The sequence below is a fragment of the Schistocerca serialis genome, chromosome 3, assembly GCF_023864345.2.
Source record: "Schistocerca serialis cubense isolate TAMUIC-IGC-003099 chromosome 3, iqSchSeri2.2, whole genome shotgun sequence".
NCBI classification, from domain to species: domain Eukaryota; kingdom Metazoa; phylum Arthropoda; class Insecta; order Orthoptera; family Acrididae; genus Schistocerca; species Schistocerca serialis.
This window is the reverse complement of record NC_064640.1, coordinates 1,026,727,514-1,026,741,985: the sequence shown is the minus strand read 5'-3', so window position 1 is coordinate 1,026,741,985 and position 14,472 is coordinate 1,026,727,514. Positions and strand designations below refer to the sequence as shown.

At 37.1% G+C, this 14,472-nt stretch overlaps 1 protein-coding gene across 1 annotated transcript in view; it reads left to right on the top strand.

The window, feature by feature from the left end:
- Window positions 1-12,283: 12,283 nt before the first annotated feature.
- The window catches only part of LOC126471485 (homeotic protein female sterile-like), a 74,978-nt gene continuing 72,789 nt past the window's right edge, over window positions 12,284-14,472 (top strand). Inside the window, exon 1 of the mRNA XM_050099692.1 lies at window positions 12,284-12,738. The gene's annotated coding sequence lies outside the window, so the exon portion shown is untranslated. The remainder of the gene's footprint in view (window positions 12,739-14,472) is intronic.

Sequence of the window (14,472 nt, the reverse complement as noted above, 5' to 3'; positions counted from 1 at the left end):
AGTATTCAGCATGCCAGAGACAAAGGCCAACTGTTCACAGGTACATGCTCAAACGATAACGAAAAATTGGGCTGCAGAGGAGGCTAAATACATCTGCATAAGAACCACGCCTTTCTTGTGTTAAGTAACAAAAAATGGTGCAAATGGCTCTGAGCATTATGGGACTTAACTGCTTAGATCATCAGTCCCCTAGAGCTTAGAACTACTTAAACCTAAATAACCTAAGGACATCACACACATCCATGTCCGAGGCAGGATTCGAACCTGCGACCGTAGCGGTCGCGCGGTTCCAGACTGTAGCGCCTAGAACCGCTCGGCCTTCACGCCCGGCTGATAAGTAACAGCGTTTTGCATTAAAGTAAGAATGAAAATTTCCTTCACAAGGCTGCAAATAATGCAATAAATTTACGGGTATACATTATGCATAAAATCTCTAATATATTTGTTGACACAGTAATACTACAGGTAAATTAACTGTGCAGAAGACAGAATCTATTTATAAAGAATCACTGTTATAAATGCGTGGGGAGAGAAGAGCAAATATGAGCTAAAACAACGTCACTAAAAAGAGAAACTTCCGCTTAACACTACAGAAGCTTAAGTAATAAGGAAAATTAGAATGCAGTGGGAGCTACATATATGCACACAAGTACTGTGTCTTGCTGGTGTTAAGTAATGTAATTTTACATTAAAGCAAAATGACAATCTCTTATAGGCCAGTAATAAATGCAATAATTTTAGAGGTATACATTAAATATAAAATTATCTGTAAAACATTTATGTAGCAGAGTGATACTGCATGTAAATTTAGTTTGCAGACGTAACAATTCTATTACAAAAATCTACTTCTGTTAGAAAAATGTGAAGGAAAGAATAAAATGGACAAAGTTACATTTCTTTTGAGTCCTCAGTCTTCTGACTGGTTCAATCTGGCCCGCTACTAATTTCTCTCCTGTGCCAACCTCTTCTTCTCAGAGTAACACTTAAACCTACATCCCCAATTACTTGTAGGATTAATTTCAATCTCTGTCTTCCTCTACTGTTTTTGCCCTCTACAGCTCCCTCTAGTAGCATGGAAGTTATTCCCTGACGTCTTAACAGATGTCCTATCATTCCTGTCCATTCTCCTTGCCAGTGTTTTCCACATATTCCTTTCCTCTCCTCGTTCCTTACCTTATCAGCCCACCTAATTTTCAACATTCGTCTGTAGCACTACATTTCAAATGCTTCGATTCCCTTCTGTTCAGGTTTTCTAACGGCCAATGTTTCACATCCATACATTGCTGTGTTCCAAACGTACATTCTCAGAAATTTCTTCTTCAAATCGAGTCCTATGTTTGATACTAGTAGACTTCTCTTGGCCAGGAATGCCCTTTTTGCCAGTGCTAGTCTGCTTTTGATGCCCTCCCTGCTCCATCCATCATTGGTTGTTTTGCTGCCTAGGTGGTGGAATTCTGTTCGGGGAGTTGGAACACCCTGTCCCGAGAACGTTAAATTTAGTGACTTCGCTTCCCTGTATTTCAGGAACCACTGTAGCCATTGACATAAAACTTTTATAGGATAATACACTGTATGTACTGAGTCTAATAAACTACAATAATTGCATTTCATCCACTGATTTTGGAAATACAAATTTTTAGTTACATGGTTAAAATTTCGTGTACTTTTTTGTACATTATCCTAAATAATTTTAATTATACATAACATTATACTCTTCTTTTAGTTCAATAGACTCAGGATATGTATGTTATTACTCTCTGAAAATTTGAATACTCTACTCGAAGTGGTTTCTGAGATTTAGGGAAAAATGCAACAAAAATGTAAATTTTCGGGAATGGCCTCTAAAGTTTTAAAATATTGTAACTTACTTAATATATGCTTAATTTTTTGTTTTTAGTCACTCAGAAGCACACTACACCATACTCCTCCTGATCTTTTTTCCTAGTTTTTTCTTCTTTCTGGACTCCTTAGTGGCCAACTGTTCTGCATACTCTGCTTTATCAATGCGAGACTTGTCCGTCTGTTCAAGTTCTCTGATGCAGTTTGCTCCAGGATTAATTCCCATATGCTGTAGCACTTTCACCCTACCAATGTTGTCATCATTAAAAGCAGTAACAGCATCACTGAGCCCCCACTTTAGTGTCTTCATTCCAACAAAAACCTTTTTTGGTAAGTGAGTCCATATAAGATAATTGAACGACTCATTGGGATTTTGAGTCTGACCATGCAGACGCTTTTTCAGTAATTCAGGATTTGCCAGGTCTCTGTAAATAGCTTTTATGATATAAAAACGGTTCAATGGCTCTAAGCACTACTGGACTTAACATCTGAGGTCATCAGTCCCCTAGACTTAGAACTATTTAAATCTAACTAACCTAAGGACTTCACACACGTCCATGCCCAAGGCAGGATTTGAAAGTGCGACCATAGCAGCATCGCGATTACGGACTGAAGTGTCTAGAACTGCTCGGCCACAGCGTCATTTATGATATCCATGACTGCTGCTGGGATGGAACGTTTATGACTGTATGAACGTTTTGAGTACTAGGCATTGCAGTAATTGCACCATGAATCAGGTAGAGGAGGGCAAAGATGATGTACCGGTTTTTCATCAGTTGACAGTCTGTGGAGGAAGGCAGCCTGTACTGGCTGCTTCATTTTCAACAAATCCTCAGTATTATTTCTAATGGCCATCCCATAATACTGCCATAGTTCATCAATCATTTTGTCTGACAGTGTGCCTCTTATGGTTTTACCATCAGAAAGTTTCTTGTCTCTGAAACGTCGTTTCAACTTCCTCAACCTGGTTCCCATCCTCTTCTGCACATGACCAACACATTCCAGTTTTGTGATAATCTTCTCACCATAAGGCTGAGCGGCTACTACACTGTTATATGCTTCTGAGTCTCCATCACTTAAGAACTTAGAGTAACACACTCCCATTTCGTTCACAGATCGACTAAAAATTTCAATAGCTGCAGAGGCCTCCATGCCACCACTTGTTCCTTCATAATTTCTGTCACAGATATGCCATTCTTCATTCTCTGATTTATACTCATAACAATGTTTGGTTAAAATCTGGATATCTATTACCATTCCAGTATCCCCACTAGTCACTGTAGCAACAGAATTCTTAGAACTGTTAGCCACATGTCTGCCAAGTACCATCAAAAGCTACTGGTATGTCTGTCATACCATTATTTATTGCAACAGTTTCGTTTGCAGGACCCTTCATTGATTCACATGCAACAGATTCCACAGCAGCTCCAATAAACCCTGCATATTTGTCGATTTTACAAGGTGGGCATGGCATATTCATCACAGCACATAATGTTTCTGCTGCAGTGTGTCCTTTGCCAATAGCTCTCAATCCATAAAACCACCTAACATTTACTTTAAAATAATTACCTTTACACTTATCAGAATTAAAAAATGAATGAGTATATGTACACCTGGCACTATTAATGATAGTATATTTACAACTGGCACAATTAATGACAAGTTTCCTGGCTAGTCCACTTGATACCTCAATGTATTTATGTAAACTAACTGGCCCTCCACATATTTTACAACACACACATTCACCCCCTGTTAGGATTCGTAAATCTATCAGAATATAACTCCACCTACCAATTACATCAATTTCGTTTTGACAAAACTGTGTATCACAACATTTTATTTTAATCTTCAAAGCACTAATGGGTGTTTCATACTGACGAAATTGCCTGTATTTCATTGTCTGCAACTTCACATGTCACATGTTGAACACAGTGTTTCCCTTTATTCGAAAATCAATTATTATGAAACCTACGATTCTTAAAAACACTTCGTTTTGGCGTCTTTCTTTACTTTTTGAGAGATCCTTCATTTTTCCTCGGAAAAACGTTAGCACTTCGACATACAACGAGTGTTTATACTATGAAACGATACGATACTGTTTTTGACATTGCTACCTATACAAACATGTAATTTAACTTTTATAACACAGAAATGTGGAGCCTTCTATATAAAAAATTACATGTTATTTCATTCGAAAAATAGCAAATTTTATAATGAGATGAAAATCCGAAAATGTGAAAAAACTTTTTTGTCCTCTCTAGCTCCCCTTAACTTCATCTACTTCATGACCATCAATCCTGATTTGAAGTTTCTGCCTGTTCCCATTTCTGCTACTTCTCATTACTTTTGTCTTTCTTCAATTTATTCTCAATCCATATTCTGTACTCATTAGGCTGTCCGTTCCAGTGAACAGATCTTGTAATTCTTCTTCACTTTCACTCAGATAACAATGTTATCAGCGAATCATATCGTTCCTACCCTTTCACCTTTAATTTTGATTCCACTCCTGAACCTTTCTATTACTTCAATCATTGCTTCTTCTATGTACAGATTGAACAGTAGTGGCAAAAGACCACTCTTGCTTTTTAATTTCACCTAAGGTTGTTTTGACTTTCCTATATGCTGAGTCAGTCCTTCCAACAATCATTTCTTTTTCGATTTCTTCACATTTTTCATGCAGCCGTTACATCATAACTTCCCTGTACTTCCTATTCATTTAGTTCTTCAGTGACTTGTATTACTGCATTCCTGAACTTGCCTGTAGGTAAATTCAGCGTGCAGAAGCTAGACCTCTATTTACAAAGGACCACTGTTATGAAGGCATAGTGAAAGAAGAGCAAGAGCAAGTTACATCATAACATAAAAAATGAGAATCTTCTGATTAAGTGTACGAATACAATTAACTTTTTTAATATCAACTGTTGGAACATGTGCTCAAAAGGCTCTGAAAAACGAAACTCAGTGTTATGAGATGTCTGTAGCTATATAGTAGAGAGAAAATATTTAGAGGAAAACGGCACATACACCGATGTTAGCGGAGGTTGGTAAACATGTATTATGTGACCGTGAGCAGCAGTTTAAATCCATCAAGGAAGTGCATATTTGCAAGTTGAAACTGATCGTTCAAAATGTTACCATCTCTCTTCGCAAGATGTTTATAAATTTCAAGTTCTTCTAATAAATCCAATGTCCAGCCCTTTATTTCCTTATGTGAAATTACGATTTCTTCTAATTTCCTCTGAGAATGGTCTGAAATAAGTAAATGTTCATCAAATGAAGAACTATGAACATTTTCCCCTTTTGTACCCAGTAGGTGCTCCTTATATCTGGCTTTAATAGCTCGACGAGTCTGCCTTATGCAATAGGGCAATATTTACAGATCATTTTGTAGACGCCTGAATTTGTGAAAGGATATGGTTCAGTTTTTAATGTATGTATAAAATTTTTCTTCAATCTGTTGTTAGCAGAGAAGGTAAATTTACAACCATATTTTCTAGTCAGAAGACAGCAATCCTGTAGGGCTGTTTTCTAGTCAGAAGACAGCCAATCCTGTAGGGCATATTACTCAAAAATGATATCGAAATGAACGTGCCATTTCCCTCTTCATTACTCCTCAGTTTGATGACACATATTGTTGAAATTTTTTATTTGCCCTTTTGTTACTCAGTAAAAAACAAAAAAGCACACACACACACACACACACACACACACACACACACACACACACACACACACACACACACACATGCATGGGCGAATTGTAATAATTTAAATGAGACTAAAAAATCTCAAATCATTAATTTTTCCATAACTTGCGGTTCATGTTGACAGCTAAACTGCTGCACATGTAATTGTTCCACAAGTAACTAGCACAGGAAAGAAAATCAAGGCAGTGTATGACGTTACACCACAGTTGATTTCTCATAATTGGGACTTTAATTTGTTGATATTAAAAATTTTATAACAACTCCTGTCCTGCAGATCTTATGATAACTTTTGAATCTCGTATATTTTACTAGTAATGAAACAGTTCCTTCTTTATTCCCATTATCCATCACAAAAATGTGAAGTTTGTGTATTGGATGATGAAAACAAACATTCAGGTACTTCACAGTTATTACTAGATTTTTTAGACAGATCTGGAATGGAGTAAGTAATGGTTGTGTCCATTGTTCTGCATATTGTGCTGCTCACCAGGCATACTTGGTCAAATTCTCAAAGTGTGGTTATGCAAACTGACAATACAGGAATGACTGAAGTTGAGCAATATTGTTCTGCTGAAAAATCTGATATGACAAAGAGCTATTATAAACTATACTGTCTAATAATTTTGTGCAAGATGCTTTAATAGATGCATTTTTATCGAGAGGCTGAATTACACTATTAGTTCTGGATGGAACCCGAGTTATATTAACGGTCTTTTCGACTTCCTCCTAAAGACAGAGGTCCCAGTCAGCAGTCCAACAAAAGTAAAGAATTATTTTCTACAAATGGTAGGAAGACGTTTCGGATGAAACATTAAAAACGATTCCCTCCCATTTTTCCAGATTTTGCTACATCGATTATATGATACTTTTAAGTAAACAGTCCTTTTTTTAAATTTTTAATTATAATTTGGCTTGATGTCCCTGAAGACAGATATAAAACTGAGGAAACAATATTCCACCGATACTTATCATTGGCATTGTTGTATACGAATGTGTCATCACATTCATCGACTGCACAACCAAATTTCTTGCTTCTTCTAATTTTTCCACAATTTCTAACGAAATATCGACGTCATTCGAATGCGTGTAGAAGAAATTAACTAATAAATAACACAAATGTTGGTATTCAGGAGAAGTAGGTGATTGTGATTGCATACCACGTTCTTCATATGTCCACTCCACAAGGTTGGATTCCACATCACAGTCAAACACTGGAGCCTGCACAAAAAGACAGATGCTATCAACAAGCATATATTAAGAAATGACAAAGAAAATTCATTTTTTATCTTGATTATTAATACTTAGTGATAGCACAAAGGCAACCGCTATTTATTATGGATATTAAATGAGTTGCAAACTCGAGCAAATAGTAACTGTGAGCATTTCAGTCAGAGAAACTATCAATGGCAACTGAAGTTCACTGTACAAATTACGATCACATTGGGCCACCTGATCTGTTTACCAATGTTCTTTCTACAAATGAGGTGTGCCCACCATTTTGTGCATGTACTGTGTGCTACAGCTACAGCAGGGGTGCATATTTCTTCACGCACCTGGCCAGCTACGAATTTGGCAATTTTCAACATTTTTAACAAATACAATGTTACTTAGCAACTAAATTTTTCACATTTGCTTCTTTCGATGTATTTTTCCTGTATAAAAAATTTCGGGGCAGGTTTCGACATGTTGCATTGGACTGCTCCATGTTAAGTTCATTTGTATATAGACCACTTGAGATTTCAGACCAAGACATTCTAGCGGTGGAACTACAGCACCCACAGGCCATGTTCTGTGTGAAGAATTACAGAAACTGTCAGATACAGTGTGTCATAAGACCAAACAAGTCGAGGCCACAGCCTGCTGAGGATGAAGAGGAAACTGTTGCGGTCGTGATAATCTCATATGCTGCGAACACATTAGCAAAAATCGGAAGAATTATCTGGAAACATAATGTCAAGTGCCTACCAGCCAAGACGAAAGCCTTGTTGGGATCAGTCGAGGATGACCTAGGACTTGAGTCTACTGTATCCCTTGCGAGTATGAGAAACTTTATGTAGGACAGACTATTTGAACAGTACAAGAGAGACGTGCTGAGCATAAATGCTACACATACACTGAACGCTCGATAAAGTCCACTGTGGCAGAGCACTGCATCTTCTATGGAAATATGAATTAGAATGGCACCAAGTTATTACAGCAGTCGAACTCCTTTTATTCTGATAGACTCTGCAAAGATCTGCCTACATTATGAATCAATAAATAAAGCCAGTGGTTTTCAATTAAGCAAGAGCTGGGATCCAGCGCTAACCATGGTCAAAGCACAACGAAAATCTATGTGCAGATATGCGTTTGTCATGGCAACTAAAGAGGACAAGAACGTATTGTCACCACCCCAGTGTCTAGCACTGGTGACAGTGGGAGTGAAGACATCAGATCATTCCCTACAGATGCACTCCCCTGCCATTGCAATAGGTCAGCACCCAGCGATGGTATGCCGATGGGGGGTGGGGTGGGGCTGGGAAGGGGATACAATGGCGACTCCCAGTGGAAGGTAACCAATCATCTGAAATGCCTGAAGATGGCAAGAAATTGGCTTGCCACAATATCACACTTTCTGGGTGACAAAGAGTGGCAGAATAACCAAGAAATACTCAGAAAGACTGAGAAACACATTTTCTCATCTCTAATTGGTTATCCAAGGCATGGTCTTATAAGGAGACGAGATACTGGCAGAAGTAAAGCTGTGAGTACCGGGCGTGAGTCGTGATTCGGTAGCTCAGATGGTAGATCACTTGCCCGCGAAAGGCAAAGTCCCGAGTTCGAGTCTCGGTCGGGCACACAGTTTTAATCTGCCAGGAAGTTTCATGATGATGAATATTTTAAAACGTCAGTAACACCATTGTCTGGAGTATATCTATGTCTTTTATTACACCAATCTGAAAACCTGAGCCTGCTAAATATCACAAAAATGTTTTCATTTTCACTTCATTTGAAAGGTCGCCATCTCTCCTTTCATGATCTTTGGGTAGGACATTTGCCTGTCAAATAATGATTTTATTCTTAAACCTGAATAAAGTTCTACAGTCACTCTCTTCAATGTTTCTTGGAGCTCTGTATTCATTTTTTGGACTCCAAGCAACGTTAACACTACCATTTTTACTGATTTCAACCGAACTTACTCAGCTCGAAGTACGCTACAGAGCTCACTTCAGAAAATGGAGACAATTCTCCACATGTGAGAATTAATACAATTTATACAAAATTGGTGAATGTTCTTCGTGTTGAACAGCTTCCCCCACACTTTCACTCATCCTGAGGATATTCTGAGGTGAAGTATATTCTCCAACTCACTTTATTCGTGGAAATCTGAGAGTGTTCTCAAAAACTCTGAGAGTAAAATACATTCCCTGTTTTATTCATACCATCCATAGGGTCGTACGAATAAAAAGGAGGACATTTCCCAGAAAAGATTCTCGAGACAAGAGAACATTCTCTCAGAAAATTCTCAATTTTATATGAATAAAAAATTCAAAGCATATTCTCTGACCAGGGAGTTCTTCCTTAGTACCTCCCCTTCTTCTTGAGAAAGTTTTCAGTGTGTGTTCCATTCCGCATCCCGCACAGGACACACACAAAATCTTGCATTTCATTCAGTTCGTTCAAACAGGCAAACTATTCAGTGTAAAAATATGGAACTATCAACAGTGTACTCTGGGAGAGTTATACTATGTTTTGACTTAAGTCTTATATGTGGCAACAAATTATTAAGACATTAAAAGGACAGCTCACAAAAATCGAATTTTCGATATGTGGGAAACACTTTTGTTATTGAAGTTTGGTAAACACGAAAATTTAAGAAACCATCACAATTTCATCTACTCCAAACCAGAACTCTGTCAGAGCTATCTAATACAAGACAAATTTGCCCAAATATGACACCTCATGGTCCACTTGCATGTCAAGAACTGGGCAGTTATAATTAAAGTGCAGCTACTTACAGAGGTCCAGTATGGGCTGTAATTATTGTATGGCAGTGAAACTTGGTAGATATTATAATGTGTTAACGGGAAAATGATTTATGTGGGAAAAAAGTTACTTCCAATTGTGCCACCAAGTATAAATCTGGTGCTGTGAATGCAAGGAAAACATAAAGAAATGTTTCCGTATGTAATGGACCAGGAATGGGATGTGGGCAGATAAGGTCAAGCAAGTGAGAAACGCATAATGGTGGTTTTATTATTAACTGCTGATCACACAATTTGTTCAAAATAAGTACTGGGGACATTAACAAGATGTTGTACAGTGCTGATTCAGGAGGATATCAGTTCAAATCAGTGTCTGGCCATCCTGTTTTAGGTTTTTCTTGATTTCCCTACATTGTTCCACACGAATGCCAAGATGGTTAGAAAAGGGCGTGGCTCATTTCCTTCCCCATCCTGAAACAATCTGAACTTGTGCTCTGACTCCAGCTACCTCATGTTAACGGGTCGTTAAAGTCTAATCTTCCTTCCTTTTCGTACAACACCAGGTTTGCACCTGGTGGCCAAAACTGTTACTAACTTTTCCCTGCGTAAATCGTTTCCTCAATTATGCATTAGCATATCTGACAAGTTCCGCTGTCATATGAAAAGTGCGGCCTACTCTGGACCTCTGTGATTACACGCCCTGTACTATGTGGTTGCCAGAGCAGTTCTGTTAAAAGAAACAGATCAGTAGGTTTGTAATTAACGATTTATTAATATTTATGAGTCACCTTTTTATTCGTAACGTAACAAAACACAATATTCTTGCCGTGAGGGATAGGCCCACTGCCACTGTGAGGAAATCCAAAAGTGATACAAAAAACAGTATGCCAGTATTGCAGGAATATTTATATTGCCTGATGCAGACTGAATTCCTCAGATGAACTTCATTTAGAATTAGTTAATAATAAGGCTTTGTTAGTAAAATTTCAAAACTTATGCCAATATAGTTTACCTGAGTGTCACTATCACTGTAGATATTTGATGAAATAATCATCTCGCCCACTGAATTTTCTGGAACAGTTCTTTCTGCCATGCCTCACATCAGGCGTTTGTGGATTCTGGAATGGTGTCATTAGTCTCCATGCGATGCCACACCCATTGCCTCCTACAATTCATGCATTGGAATGGTTCTTGGTTAGTATCTGGCATACATCACAGTTTCCCCATGTCTTAGCATCATGTACAGATGGAGGCCATAAAGTATTGGCACTAGTAAACATTTCACCATAATCACATGTCACCTGCAGGTTGGTACTAGAAAAAACCTTTCCGTTAATATATTCGTCTCCAAGTGCATAAAATAGCATGATTGGTATGTGCTTACAACTGTGGGCTCCCACTGGACATAGAAACTGATATCTTGACTGCCATTTATGTTTTACTGTTTATAGATCTCCCAAGTTCCTGGGAAATCACATCTGCAAAGGTGCTCTTTAGTAACATTATGAAGAACATCTAAATATGTCAGTGGCAAAGTTGTCTGATGTATGCATAAGTCTTCTCCTACACTAGTCTGAAGAACTAGGTCTACTAAATAGCACAAAAACGTTCTCGTTTGCTATTTGTTTGGAAGAATGCCCCCCCCCCCTCTTCTTTCATGATTTTCAGGAAGTGATTCGCCAGCCAAATAATGTATTCAATGCTAAATTTATATAGGCATAACGTCTACAGTTTCTCTCTTCAGTATTTCTTTCGGCGATGTGTATCTATTTTTGGCTTCTGGGTAACATAAATACTACCATTTTTACTAAAAAGCTCTGTAAAGCTTAACCTCAACAGAACTTACTCAGCTCGAAGTCTGCTACAGAGCTTACTTTAAAAATTGTAGAATGTTCTCTGCTTGTGAGAATCTTCCCTAGTTTTATTCATATGAAATTGGAGAACGTTCTTCACTTTGAACAACTTTCCTCACCCTTTCAGTCAAACTGAGAACATTCTCATGTGAAGAATATTCTACGACTTGCTTTATTTGTGCGAACCTGAGAATTTTCTCGAAATTCCGACAATACAGTACATTCTCTGTTCTATTCATATGACCCATTATCCCACTTTCACCATTCTTACCTTTCTTGAGGAAGAAAACATGCGGAAGAAATATCCACATCGTCAAGAAACATTTGCAGTTAGCCCCTAAAACAGAGGAAACTAATAAAATAAGGGCCGGAAATCCGCAAAAGCACGAAATCCGTTGTTATATCATGAGTTAGCGGCCCCACTATGTTAATTTTTAATGCTTGCAGACAATGAAATCTTGCATCCCCCCCTAGTTCCTAGTCTCAAGACATTGTCTACAAATGATATAACATCTTGATTAACTGCAATTGGATGTAGTTTCAGTAGTTTCATTAAGCTTCTTGTCAGAGCCAGAAAAGAACATATACTATTATATAAGAGAATCGTTCTATATTCATTAAATTACCATAAAGATAAGTAATTGGTTAACAGATGCTTTGTACTCTTGTTGTTTGTAGCATTTGTATATCTTTAATTAAATGTCAATAGTACAATTAGCATCAGCTTATATTAGCTGAAATAAAAAAAAGTTAAATTACGTGTTGCGTGACCGAAATTAAGCACTGATGAAGTAAAAACCCTTTTCACTATTATGAACTAGCACAAAGTAAACTGCAATCTCTGAAAACAAGTTTCGACCAGGATTCAAAAACGATGTACTTTGGTGTTTTGTCGACATTATTGTATACGTTACTTCGGAACGTCCGAGAAGTTATTAGTAGAAGTTGCTCTTGTGTGGATACATTTAGGCCGTAAATAGTCGTGTTTCCTTTAATTCAGATACGCGCGTATGTTTATTTTACTTCGCAGGAAACATAAAATTACGTCATGGCAACGTACAATTAGCGTCTAACGACAGTCCGTTGTTGTAGCAAAGCCTTTCGGGAGCGGTGAGACGCCATCTAAAGTTGTTGCCAGAGAGCAAAAATTGTGACATAATGGCGCAACTTTTAGCGATAGACGGCAGCAGAGTGGCGTTCTTTATGATTTAAATCAATAAGTGTATTTGTGATTGTACTAAGTGTTTCATCGAACTCAGTTTTCTGTGTTGTATTTTCGGTGAAGTTTTCTCTAAACGGAAAGGCAATATTGTAGCATCTACAGAAGAGGGTAGTGGGACGTTTCCCAACCGACTCGATTGGCGTAAACAAAACGTATGTTATACACATTTAATCCCATTTCGTATGCTTATATGATATATTAGTATAGTTTTTGTTTTGTTTTACTGAAGTGGCTTATGTTCTACGATAACGAATTTTAGATGCGTAGTATTAATTGCCAGCCTTTTTTTCCATTATCTCGGCATTTTGTAACTTGTTTAATCACACTGCATGGTATGTACTTATTTTTTTCAGCTTTGTTTTGTTTTATTTCAAATTTTAGTGTAATTTAAATTCCGTACATAATGAAGAATTTTTATAACATAAACAAACTTTTGTTGGAAACTTACTGATACCCAACGATGTGTACTTTTGGCTGTGCACTCTTTTGTATAGTTCTACATTTATAAGACTTCGTGATGAACGCATATGGCGTATGTCGATTGATTACTGAGGTAATTACATTATTGAATAAACTCTCAAATAACTCAGCTTATATTAATGTGGAAAGTTACAGTTTTATCAACATATTATCCAGTGTGTATCGTAATTGTAAACAAGACGTCCTTTGTATATACACGAGAGATTACTGTGACACTCATCAAATTCTCTGAGCGAGTGGCACATTTCTCTAGGACGAAACATTTGTATTCAGTTAGCTCAAAGATATCGATTTTAACTGTATACAGAAAAAATTTGAGATTTTTTAGTAATAGCATGGCACTTTAAACACACAGGCAAATTAAAGCATATTTCACTGTTTTAACTAATTATTGTTTTAGTTTTCTAATATTGCTTTGATGTAAGCTTTCAGTGCTACACAAGTTTTACTGTTTCCAATCGTGGCTATGTTTACTTTTTAAAATAAATTACTTTTGTCTTTGTTTGGCAGTGCTTCATTTATTGTGTTTGTTATTGGAGACTTCATAGATTGTAGGTGTTACCTGGTACTTCACACTTCTAATGAATCAAATTGAGAACCAATATATGTATTCAAATGCAGAGTTCATGTGAACGAGCAACACACACAAAGTGTACCGTATATTACATTTTTAAAAAGTTAGTGAGTTCATGGGTTTGTGTTGAAACTAGATTACATTTCTAACTTCAGACACTTTCTAGTTACGGACATTTGGTAAATGTGCATCACATACCTTGTGATGTGATACATTACTTAATACAGAATCCAGGTTAATGACATCTTACAGAAATATTCTCGTGGTTCCATTTAAATTATATTCTGCTGATATGCAGTGTGTAGATGTGTGTATCTTATTAGTTAGTGGGTGTATTGTAGTCATGATTAAGGTATAGATTACATACCAGGAGATGGGAGTGGGATTTTTGCATCTTGAAGCAATGTAATATTAAGGGTTGAGTTTACAGGGATGTTAAACATATGTAGCATGTTCATAGCTTTAATGTTTCAACTGAGTTTTATAAAACATACGTAAGATTTTAAATGAAGTTGTAATGAAGTGATAATTTAAATTATCCACTGTAGACATTTCTGAGTCAACCCTAGGAAGCATGTCTGGAGTTGGCCCTTCTACTAGATCTGTGCTTCTGAAGTGGCTGGATATGAATATGAATATTAGTACATGTACTTACTACACTGATCTTGTGCAGGCTTCTGCAAGCTTGAAGAGATCTAATTTTCCAATCTTTCTGTCATCAGCCATCTCATTTATTTCCTTGTAGAAATCATAATTAAGATACATTTAACGTGTTAGAGCATTAAATAAATATTTTTATTGAATGGTAAACATAGCTTCTCATAAACTATTT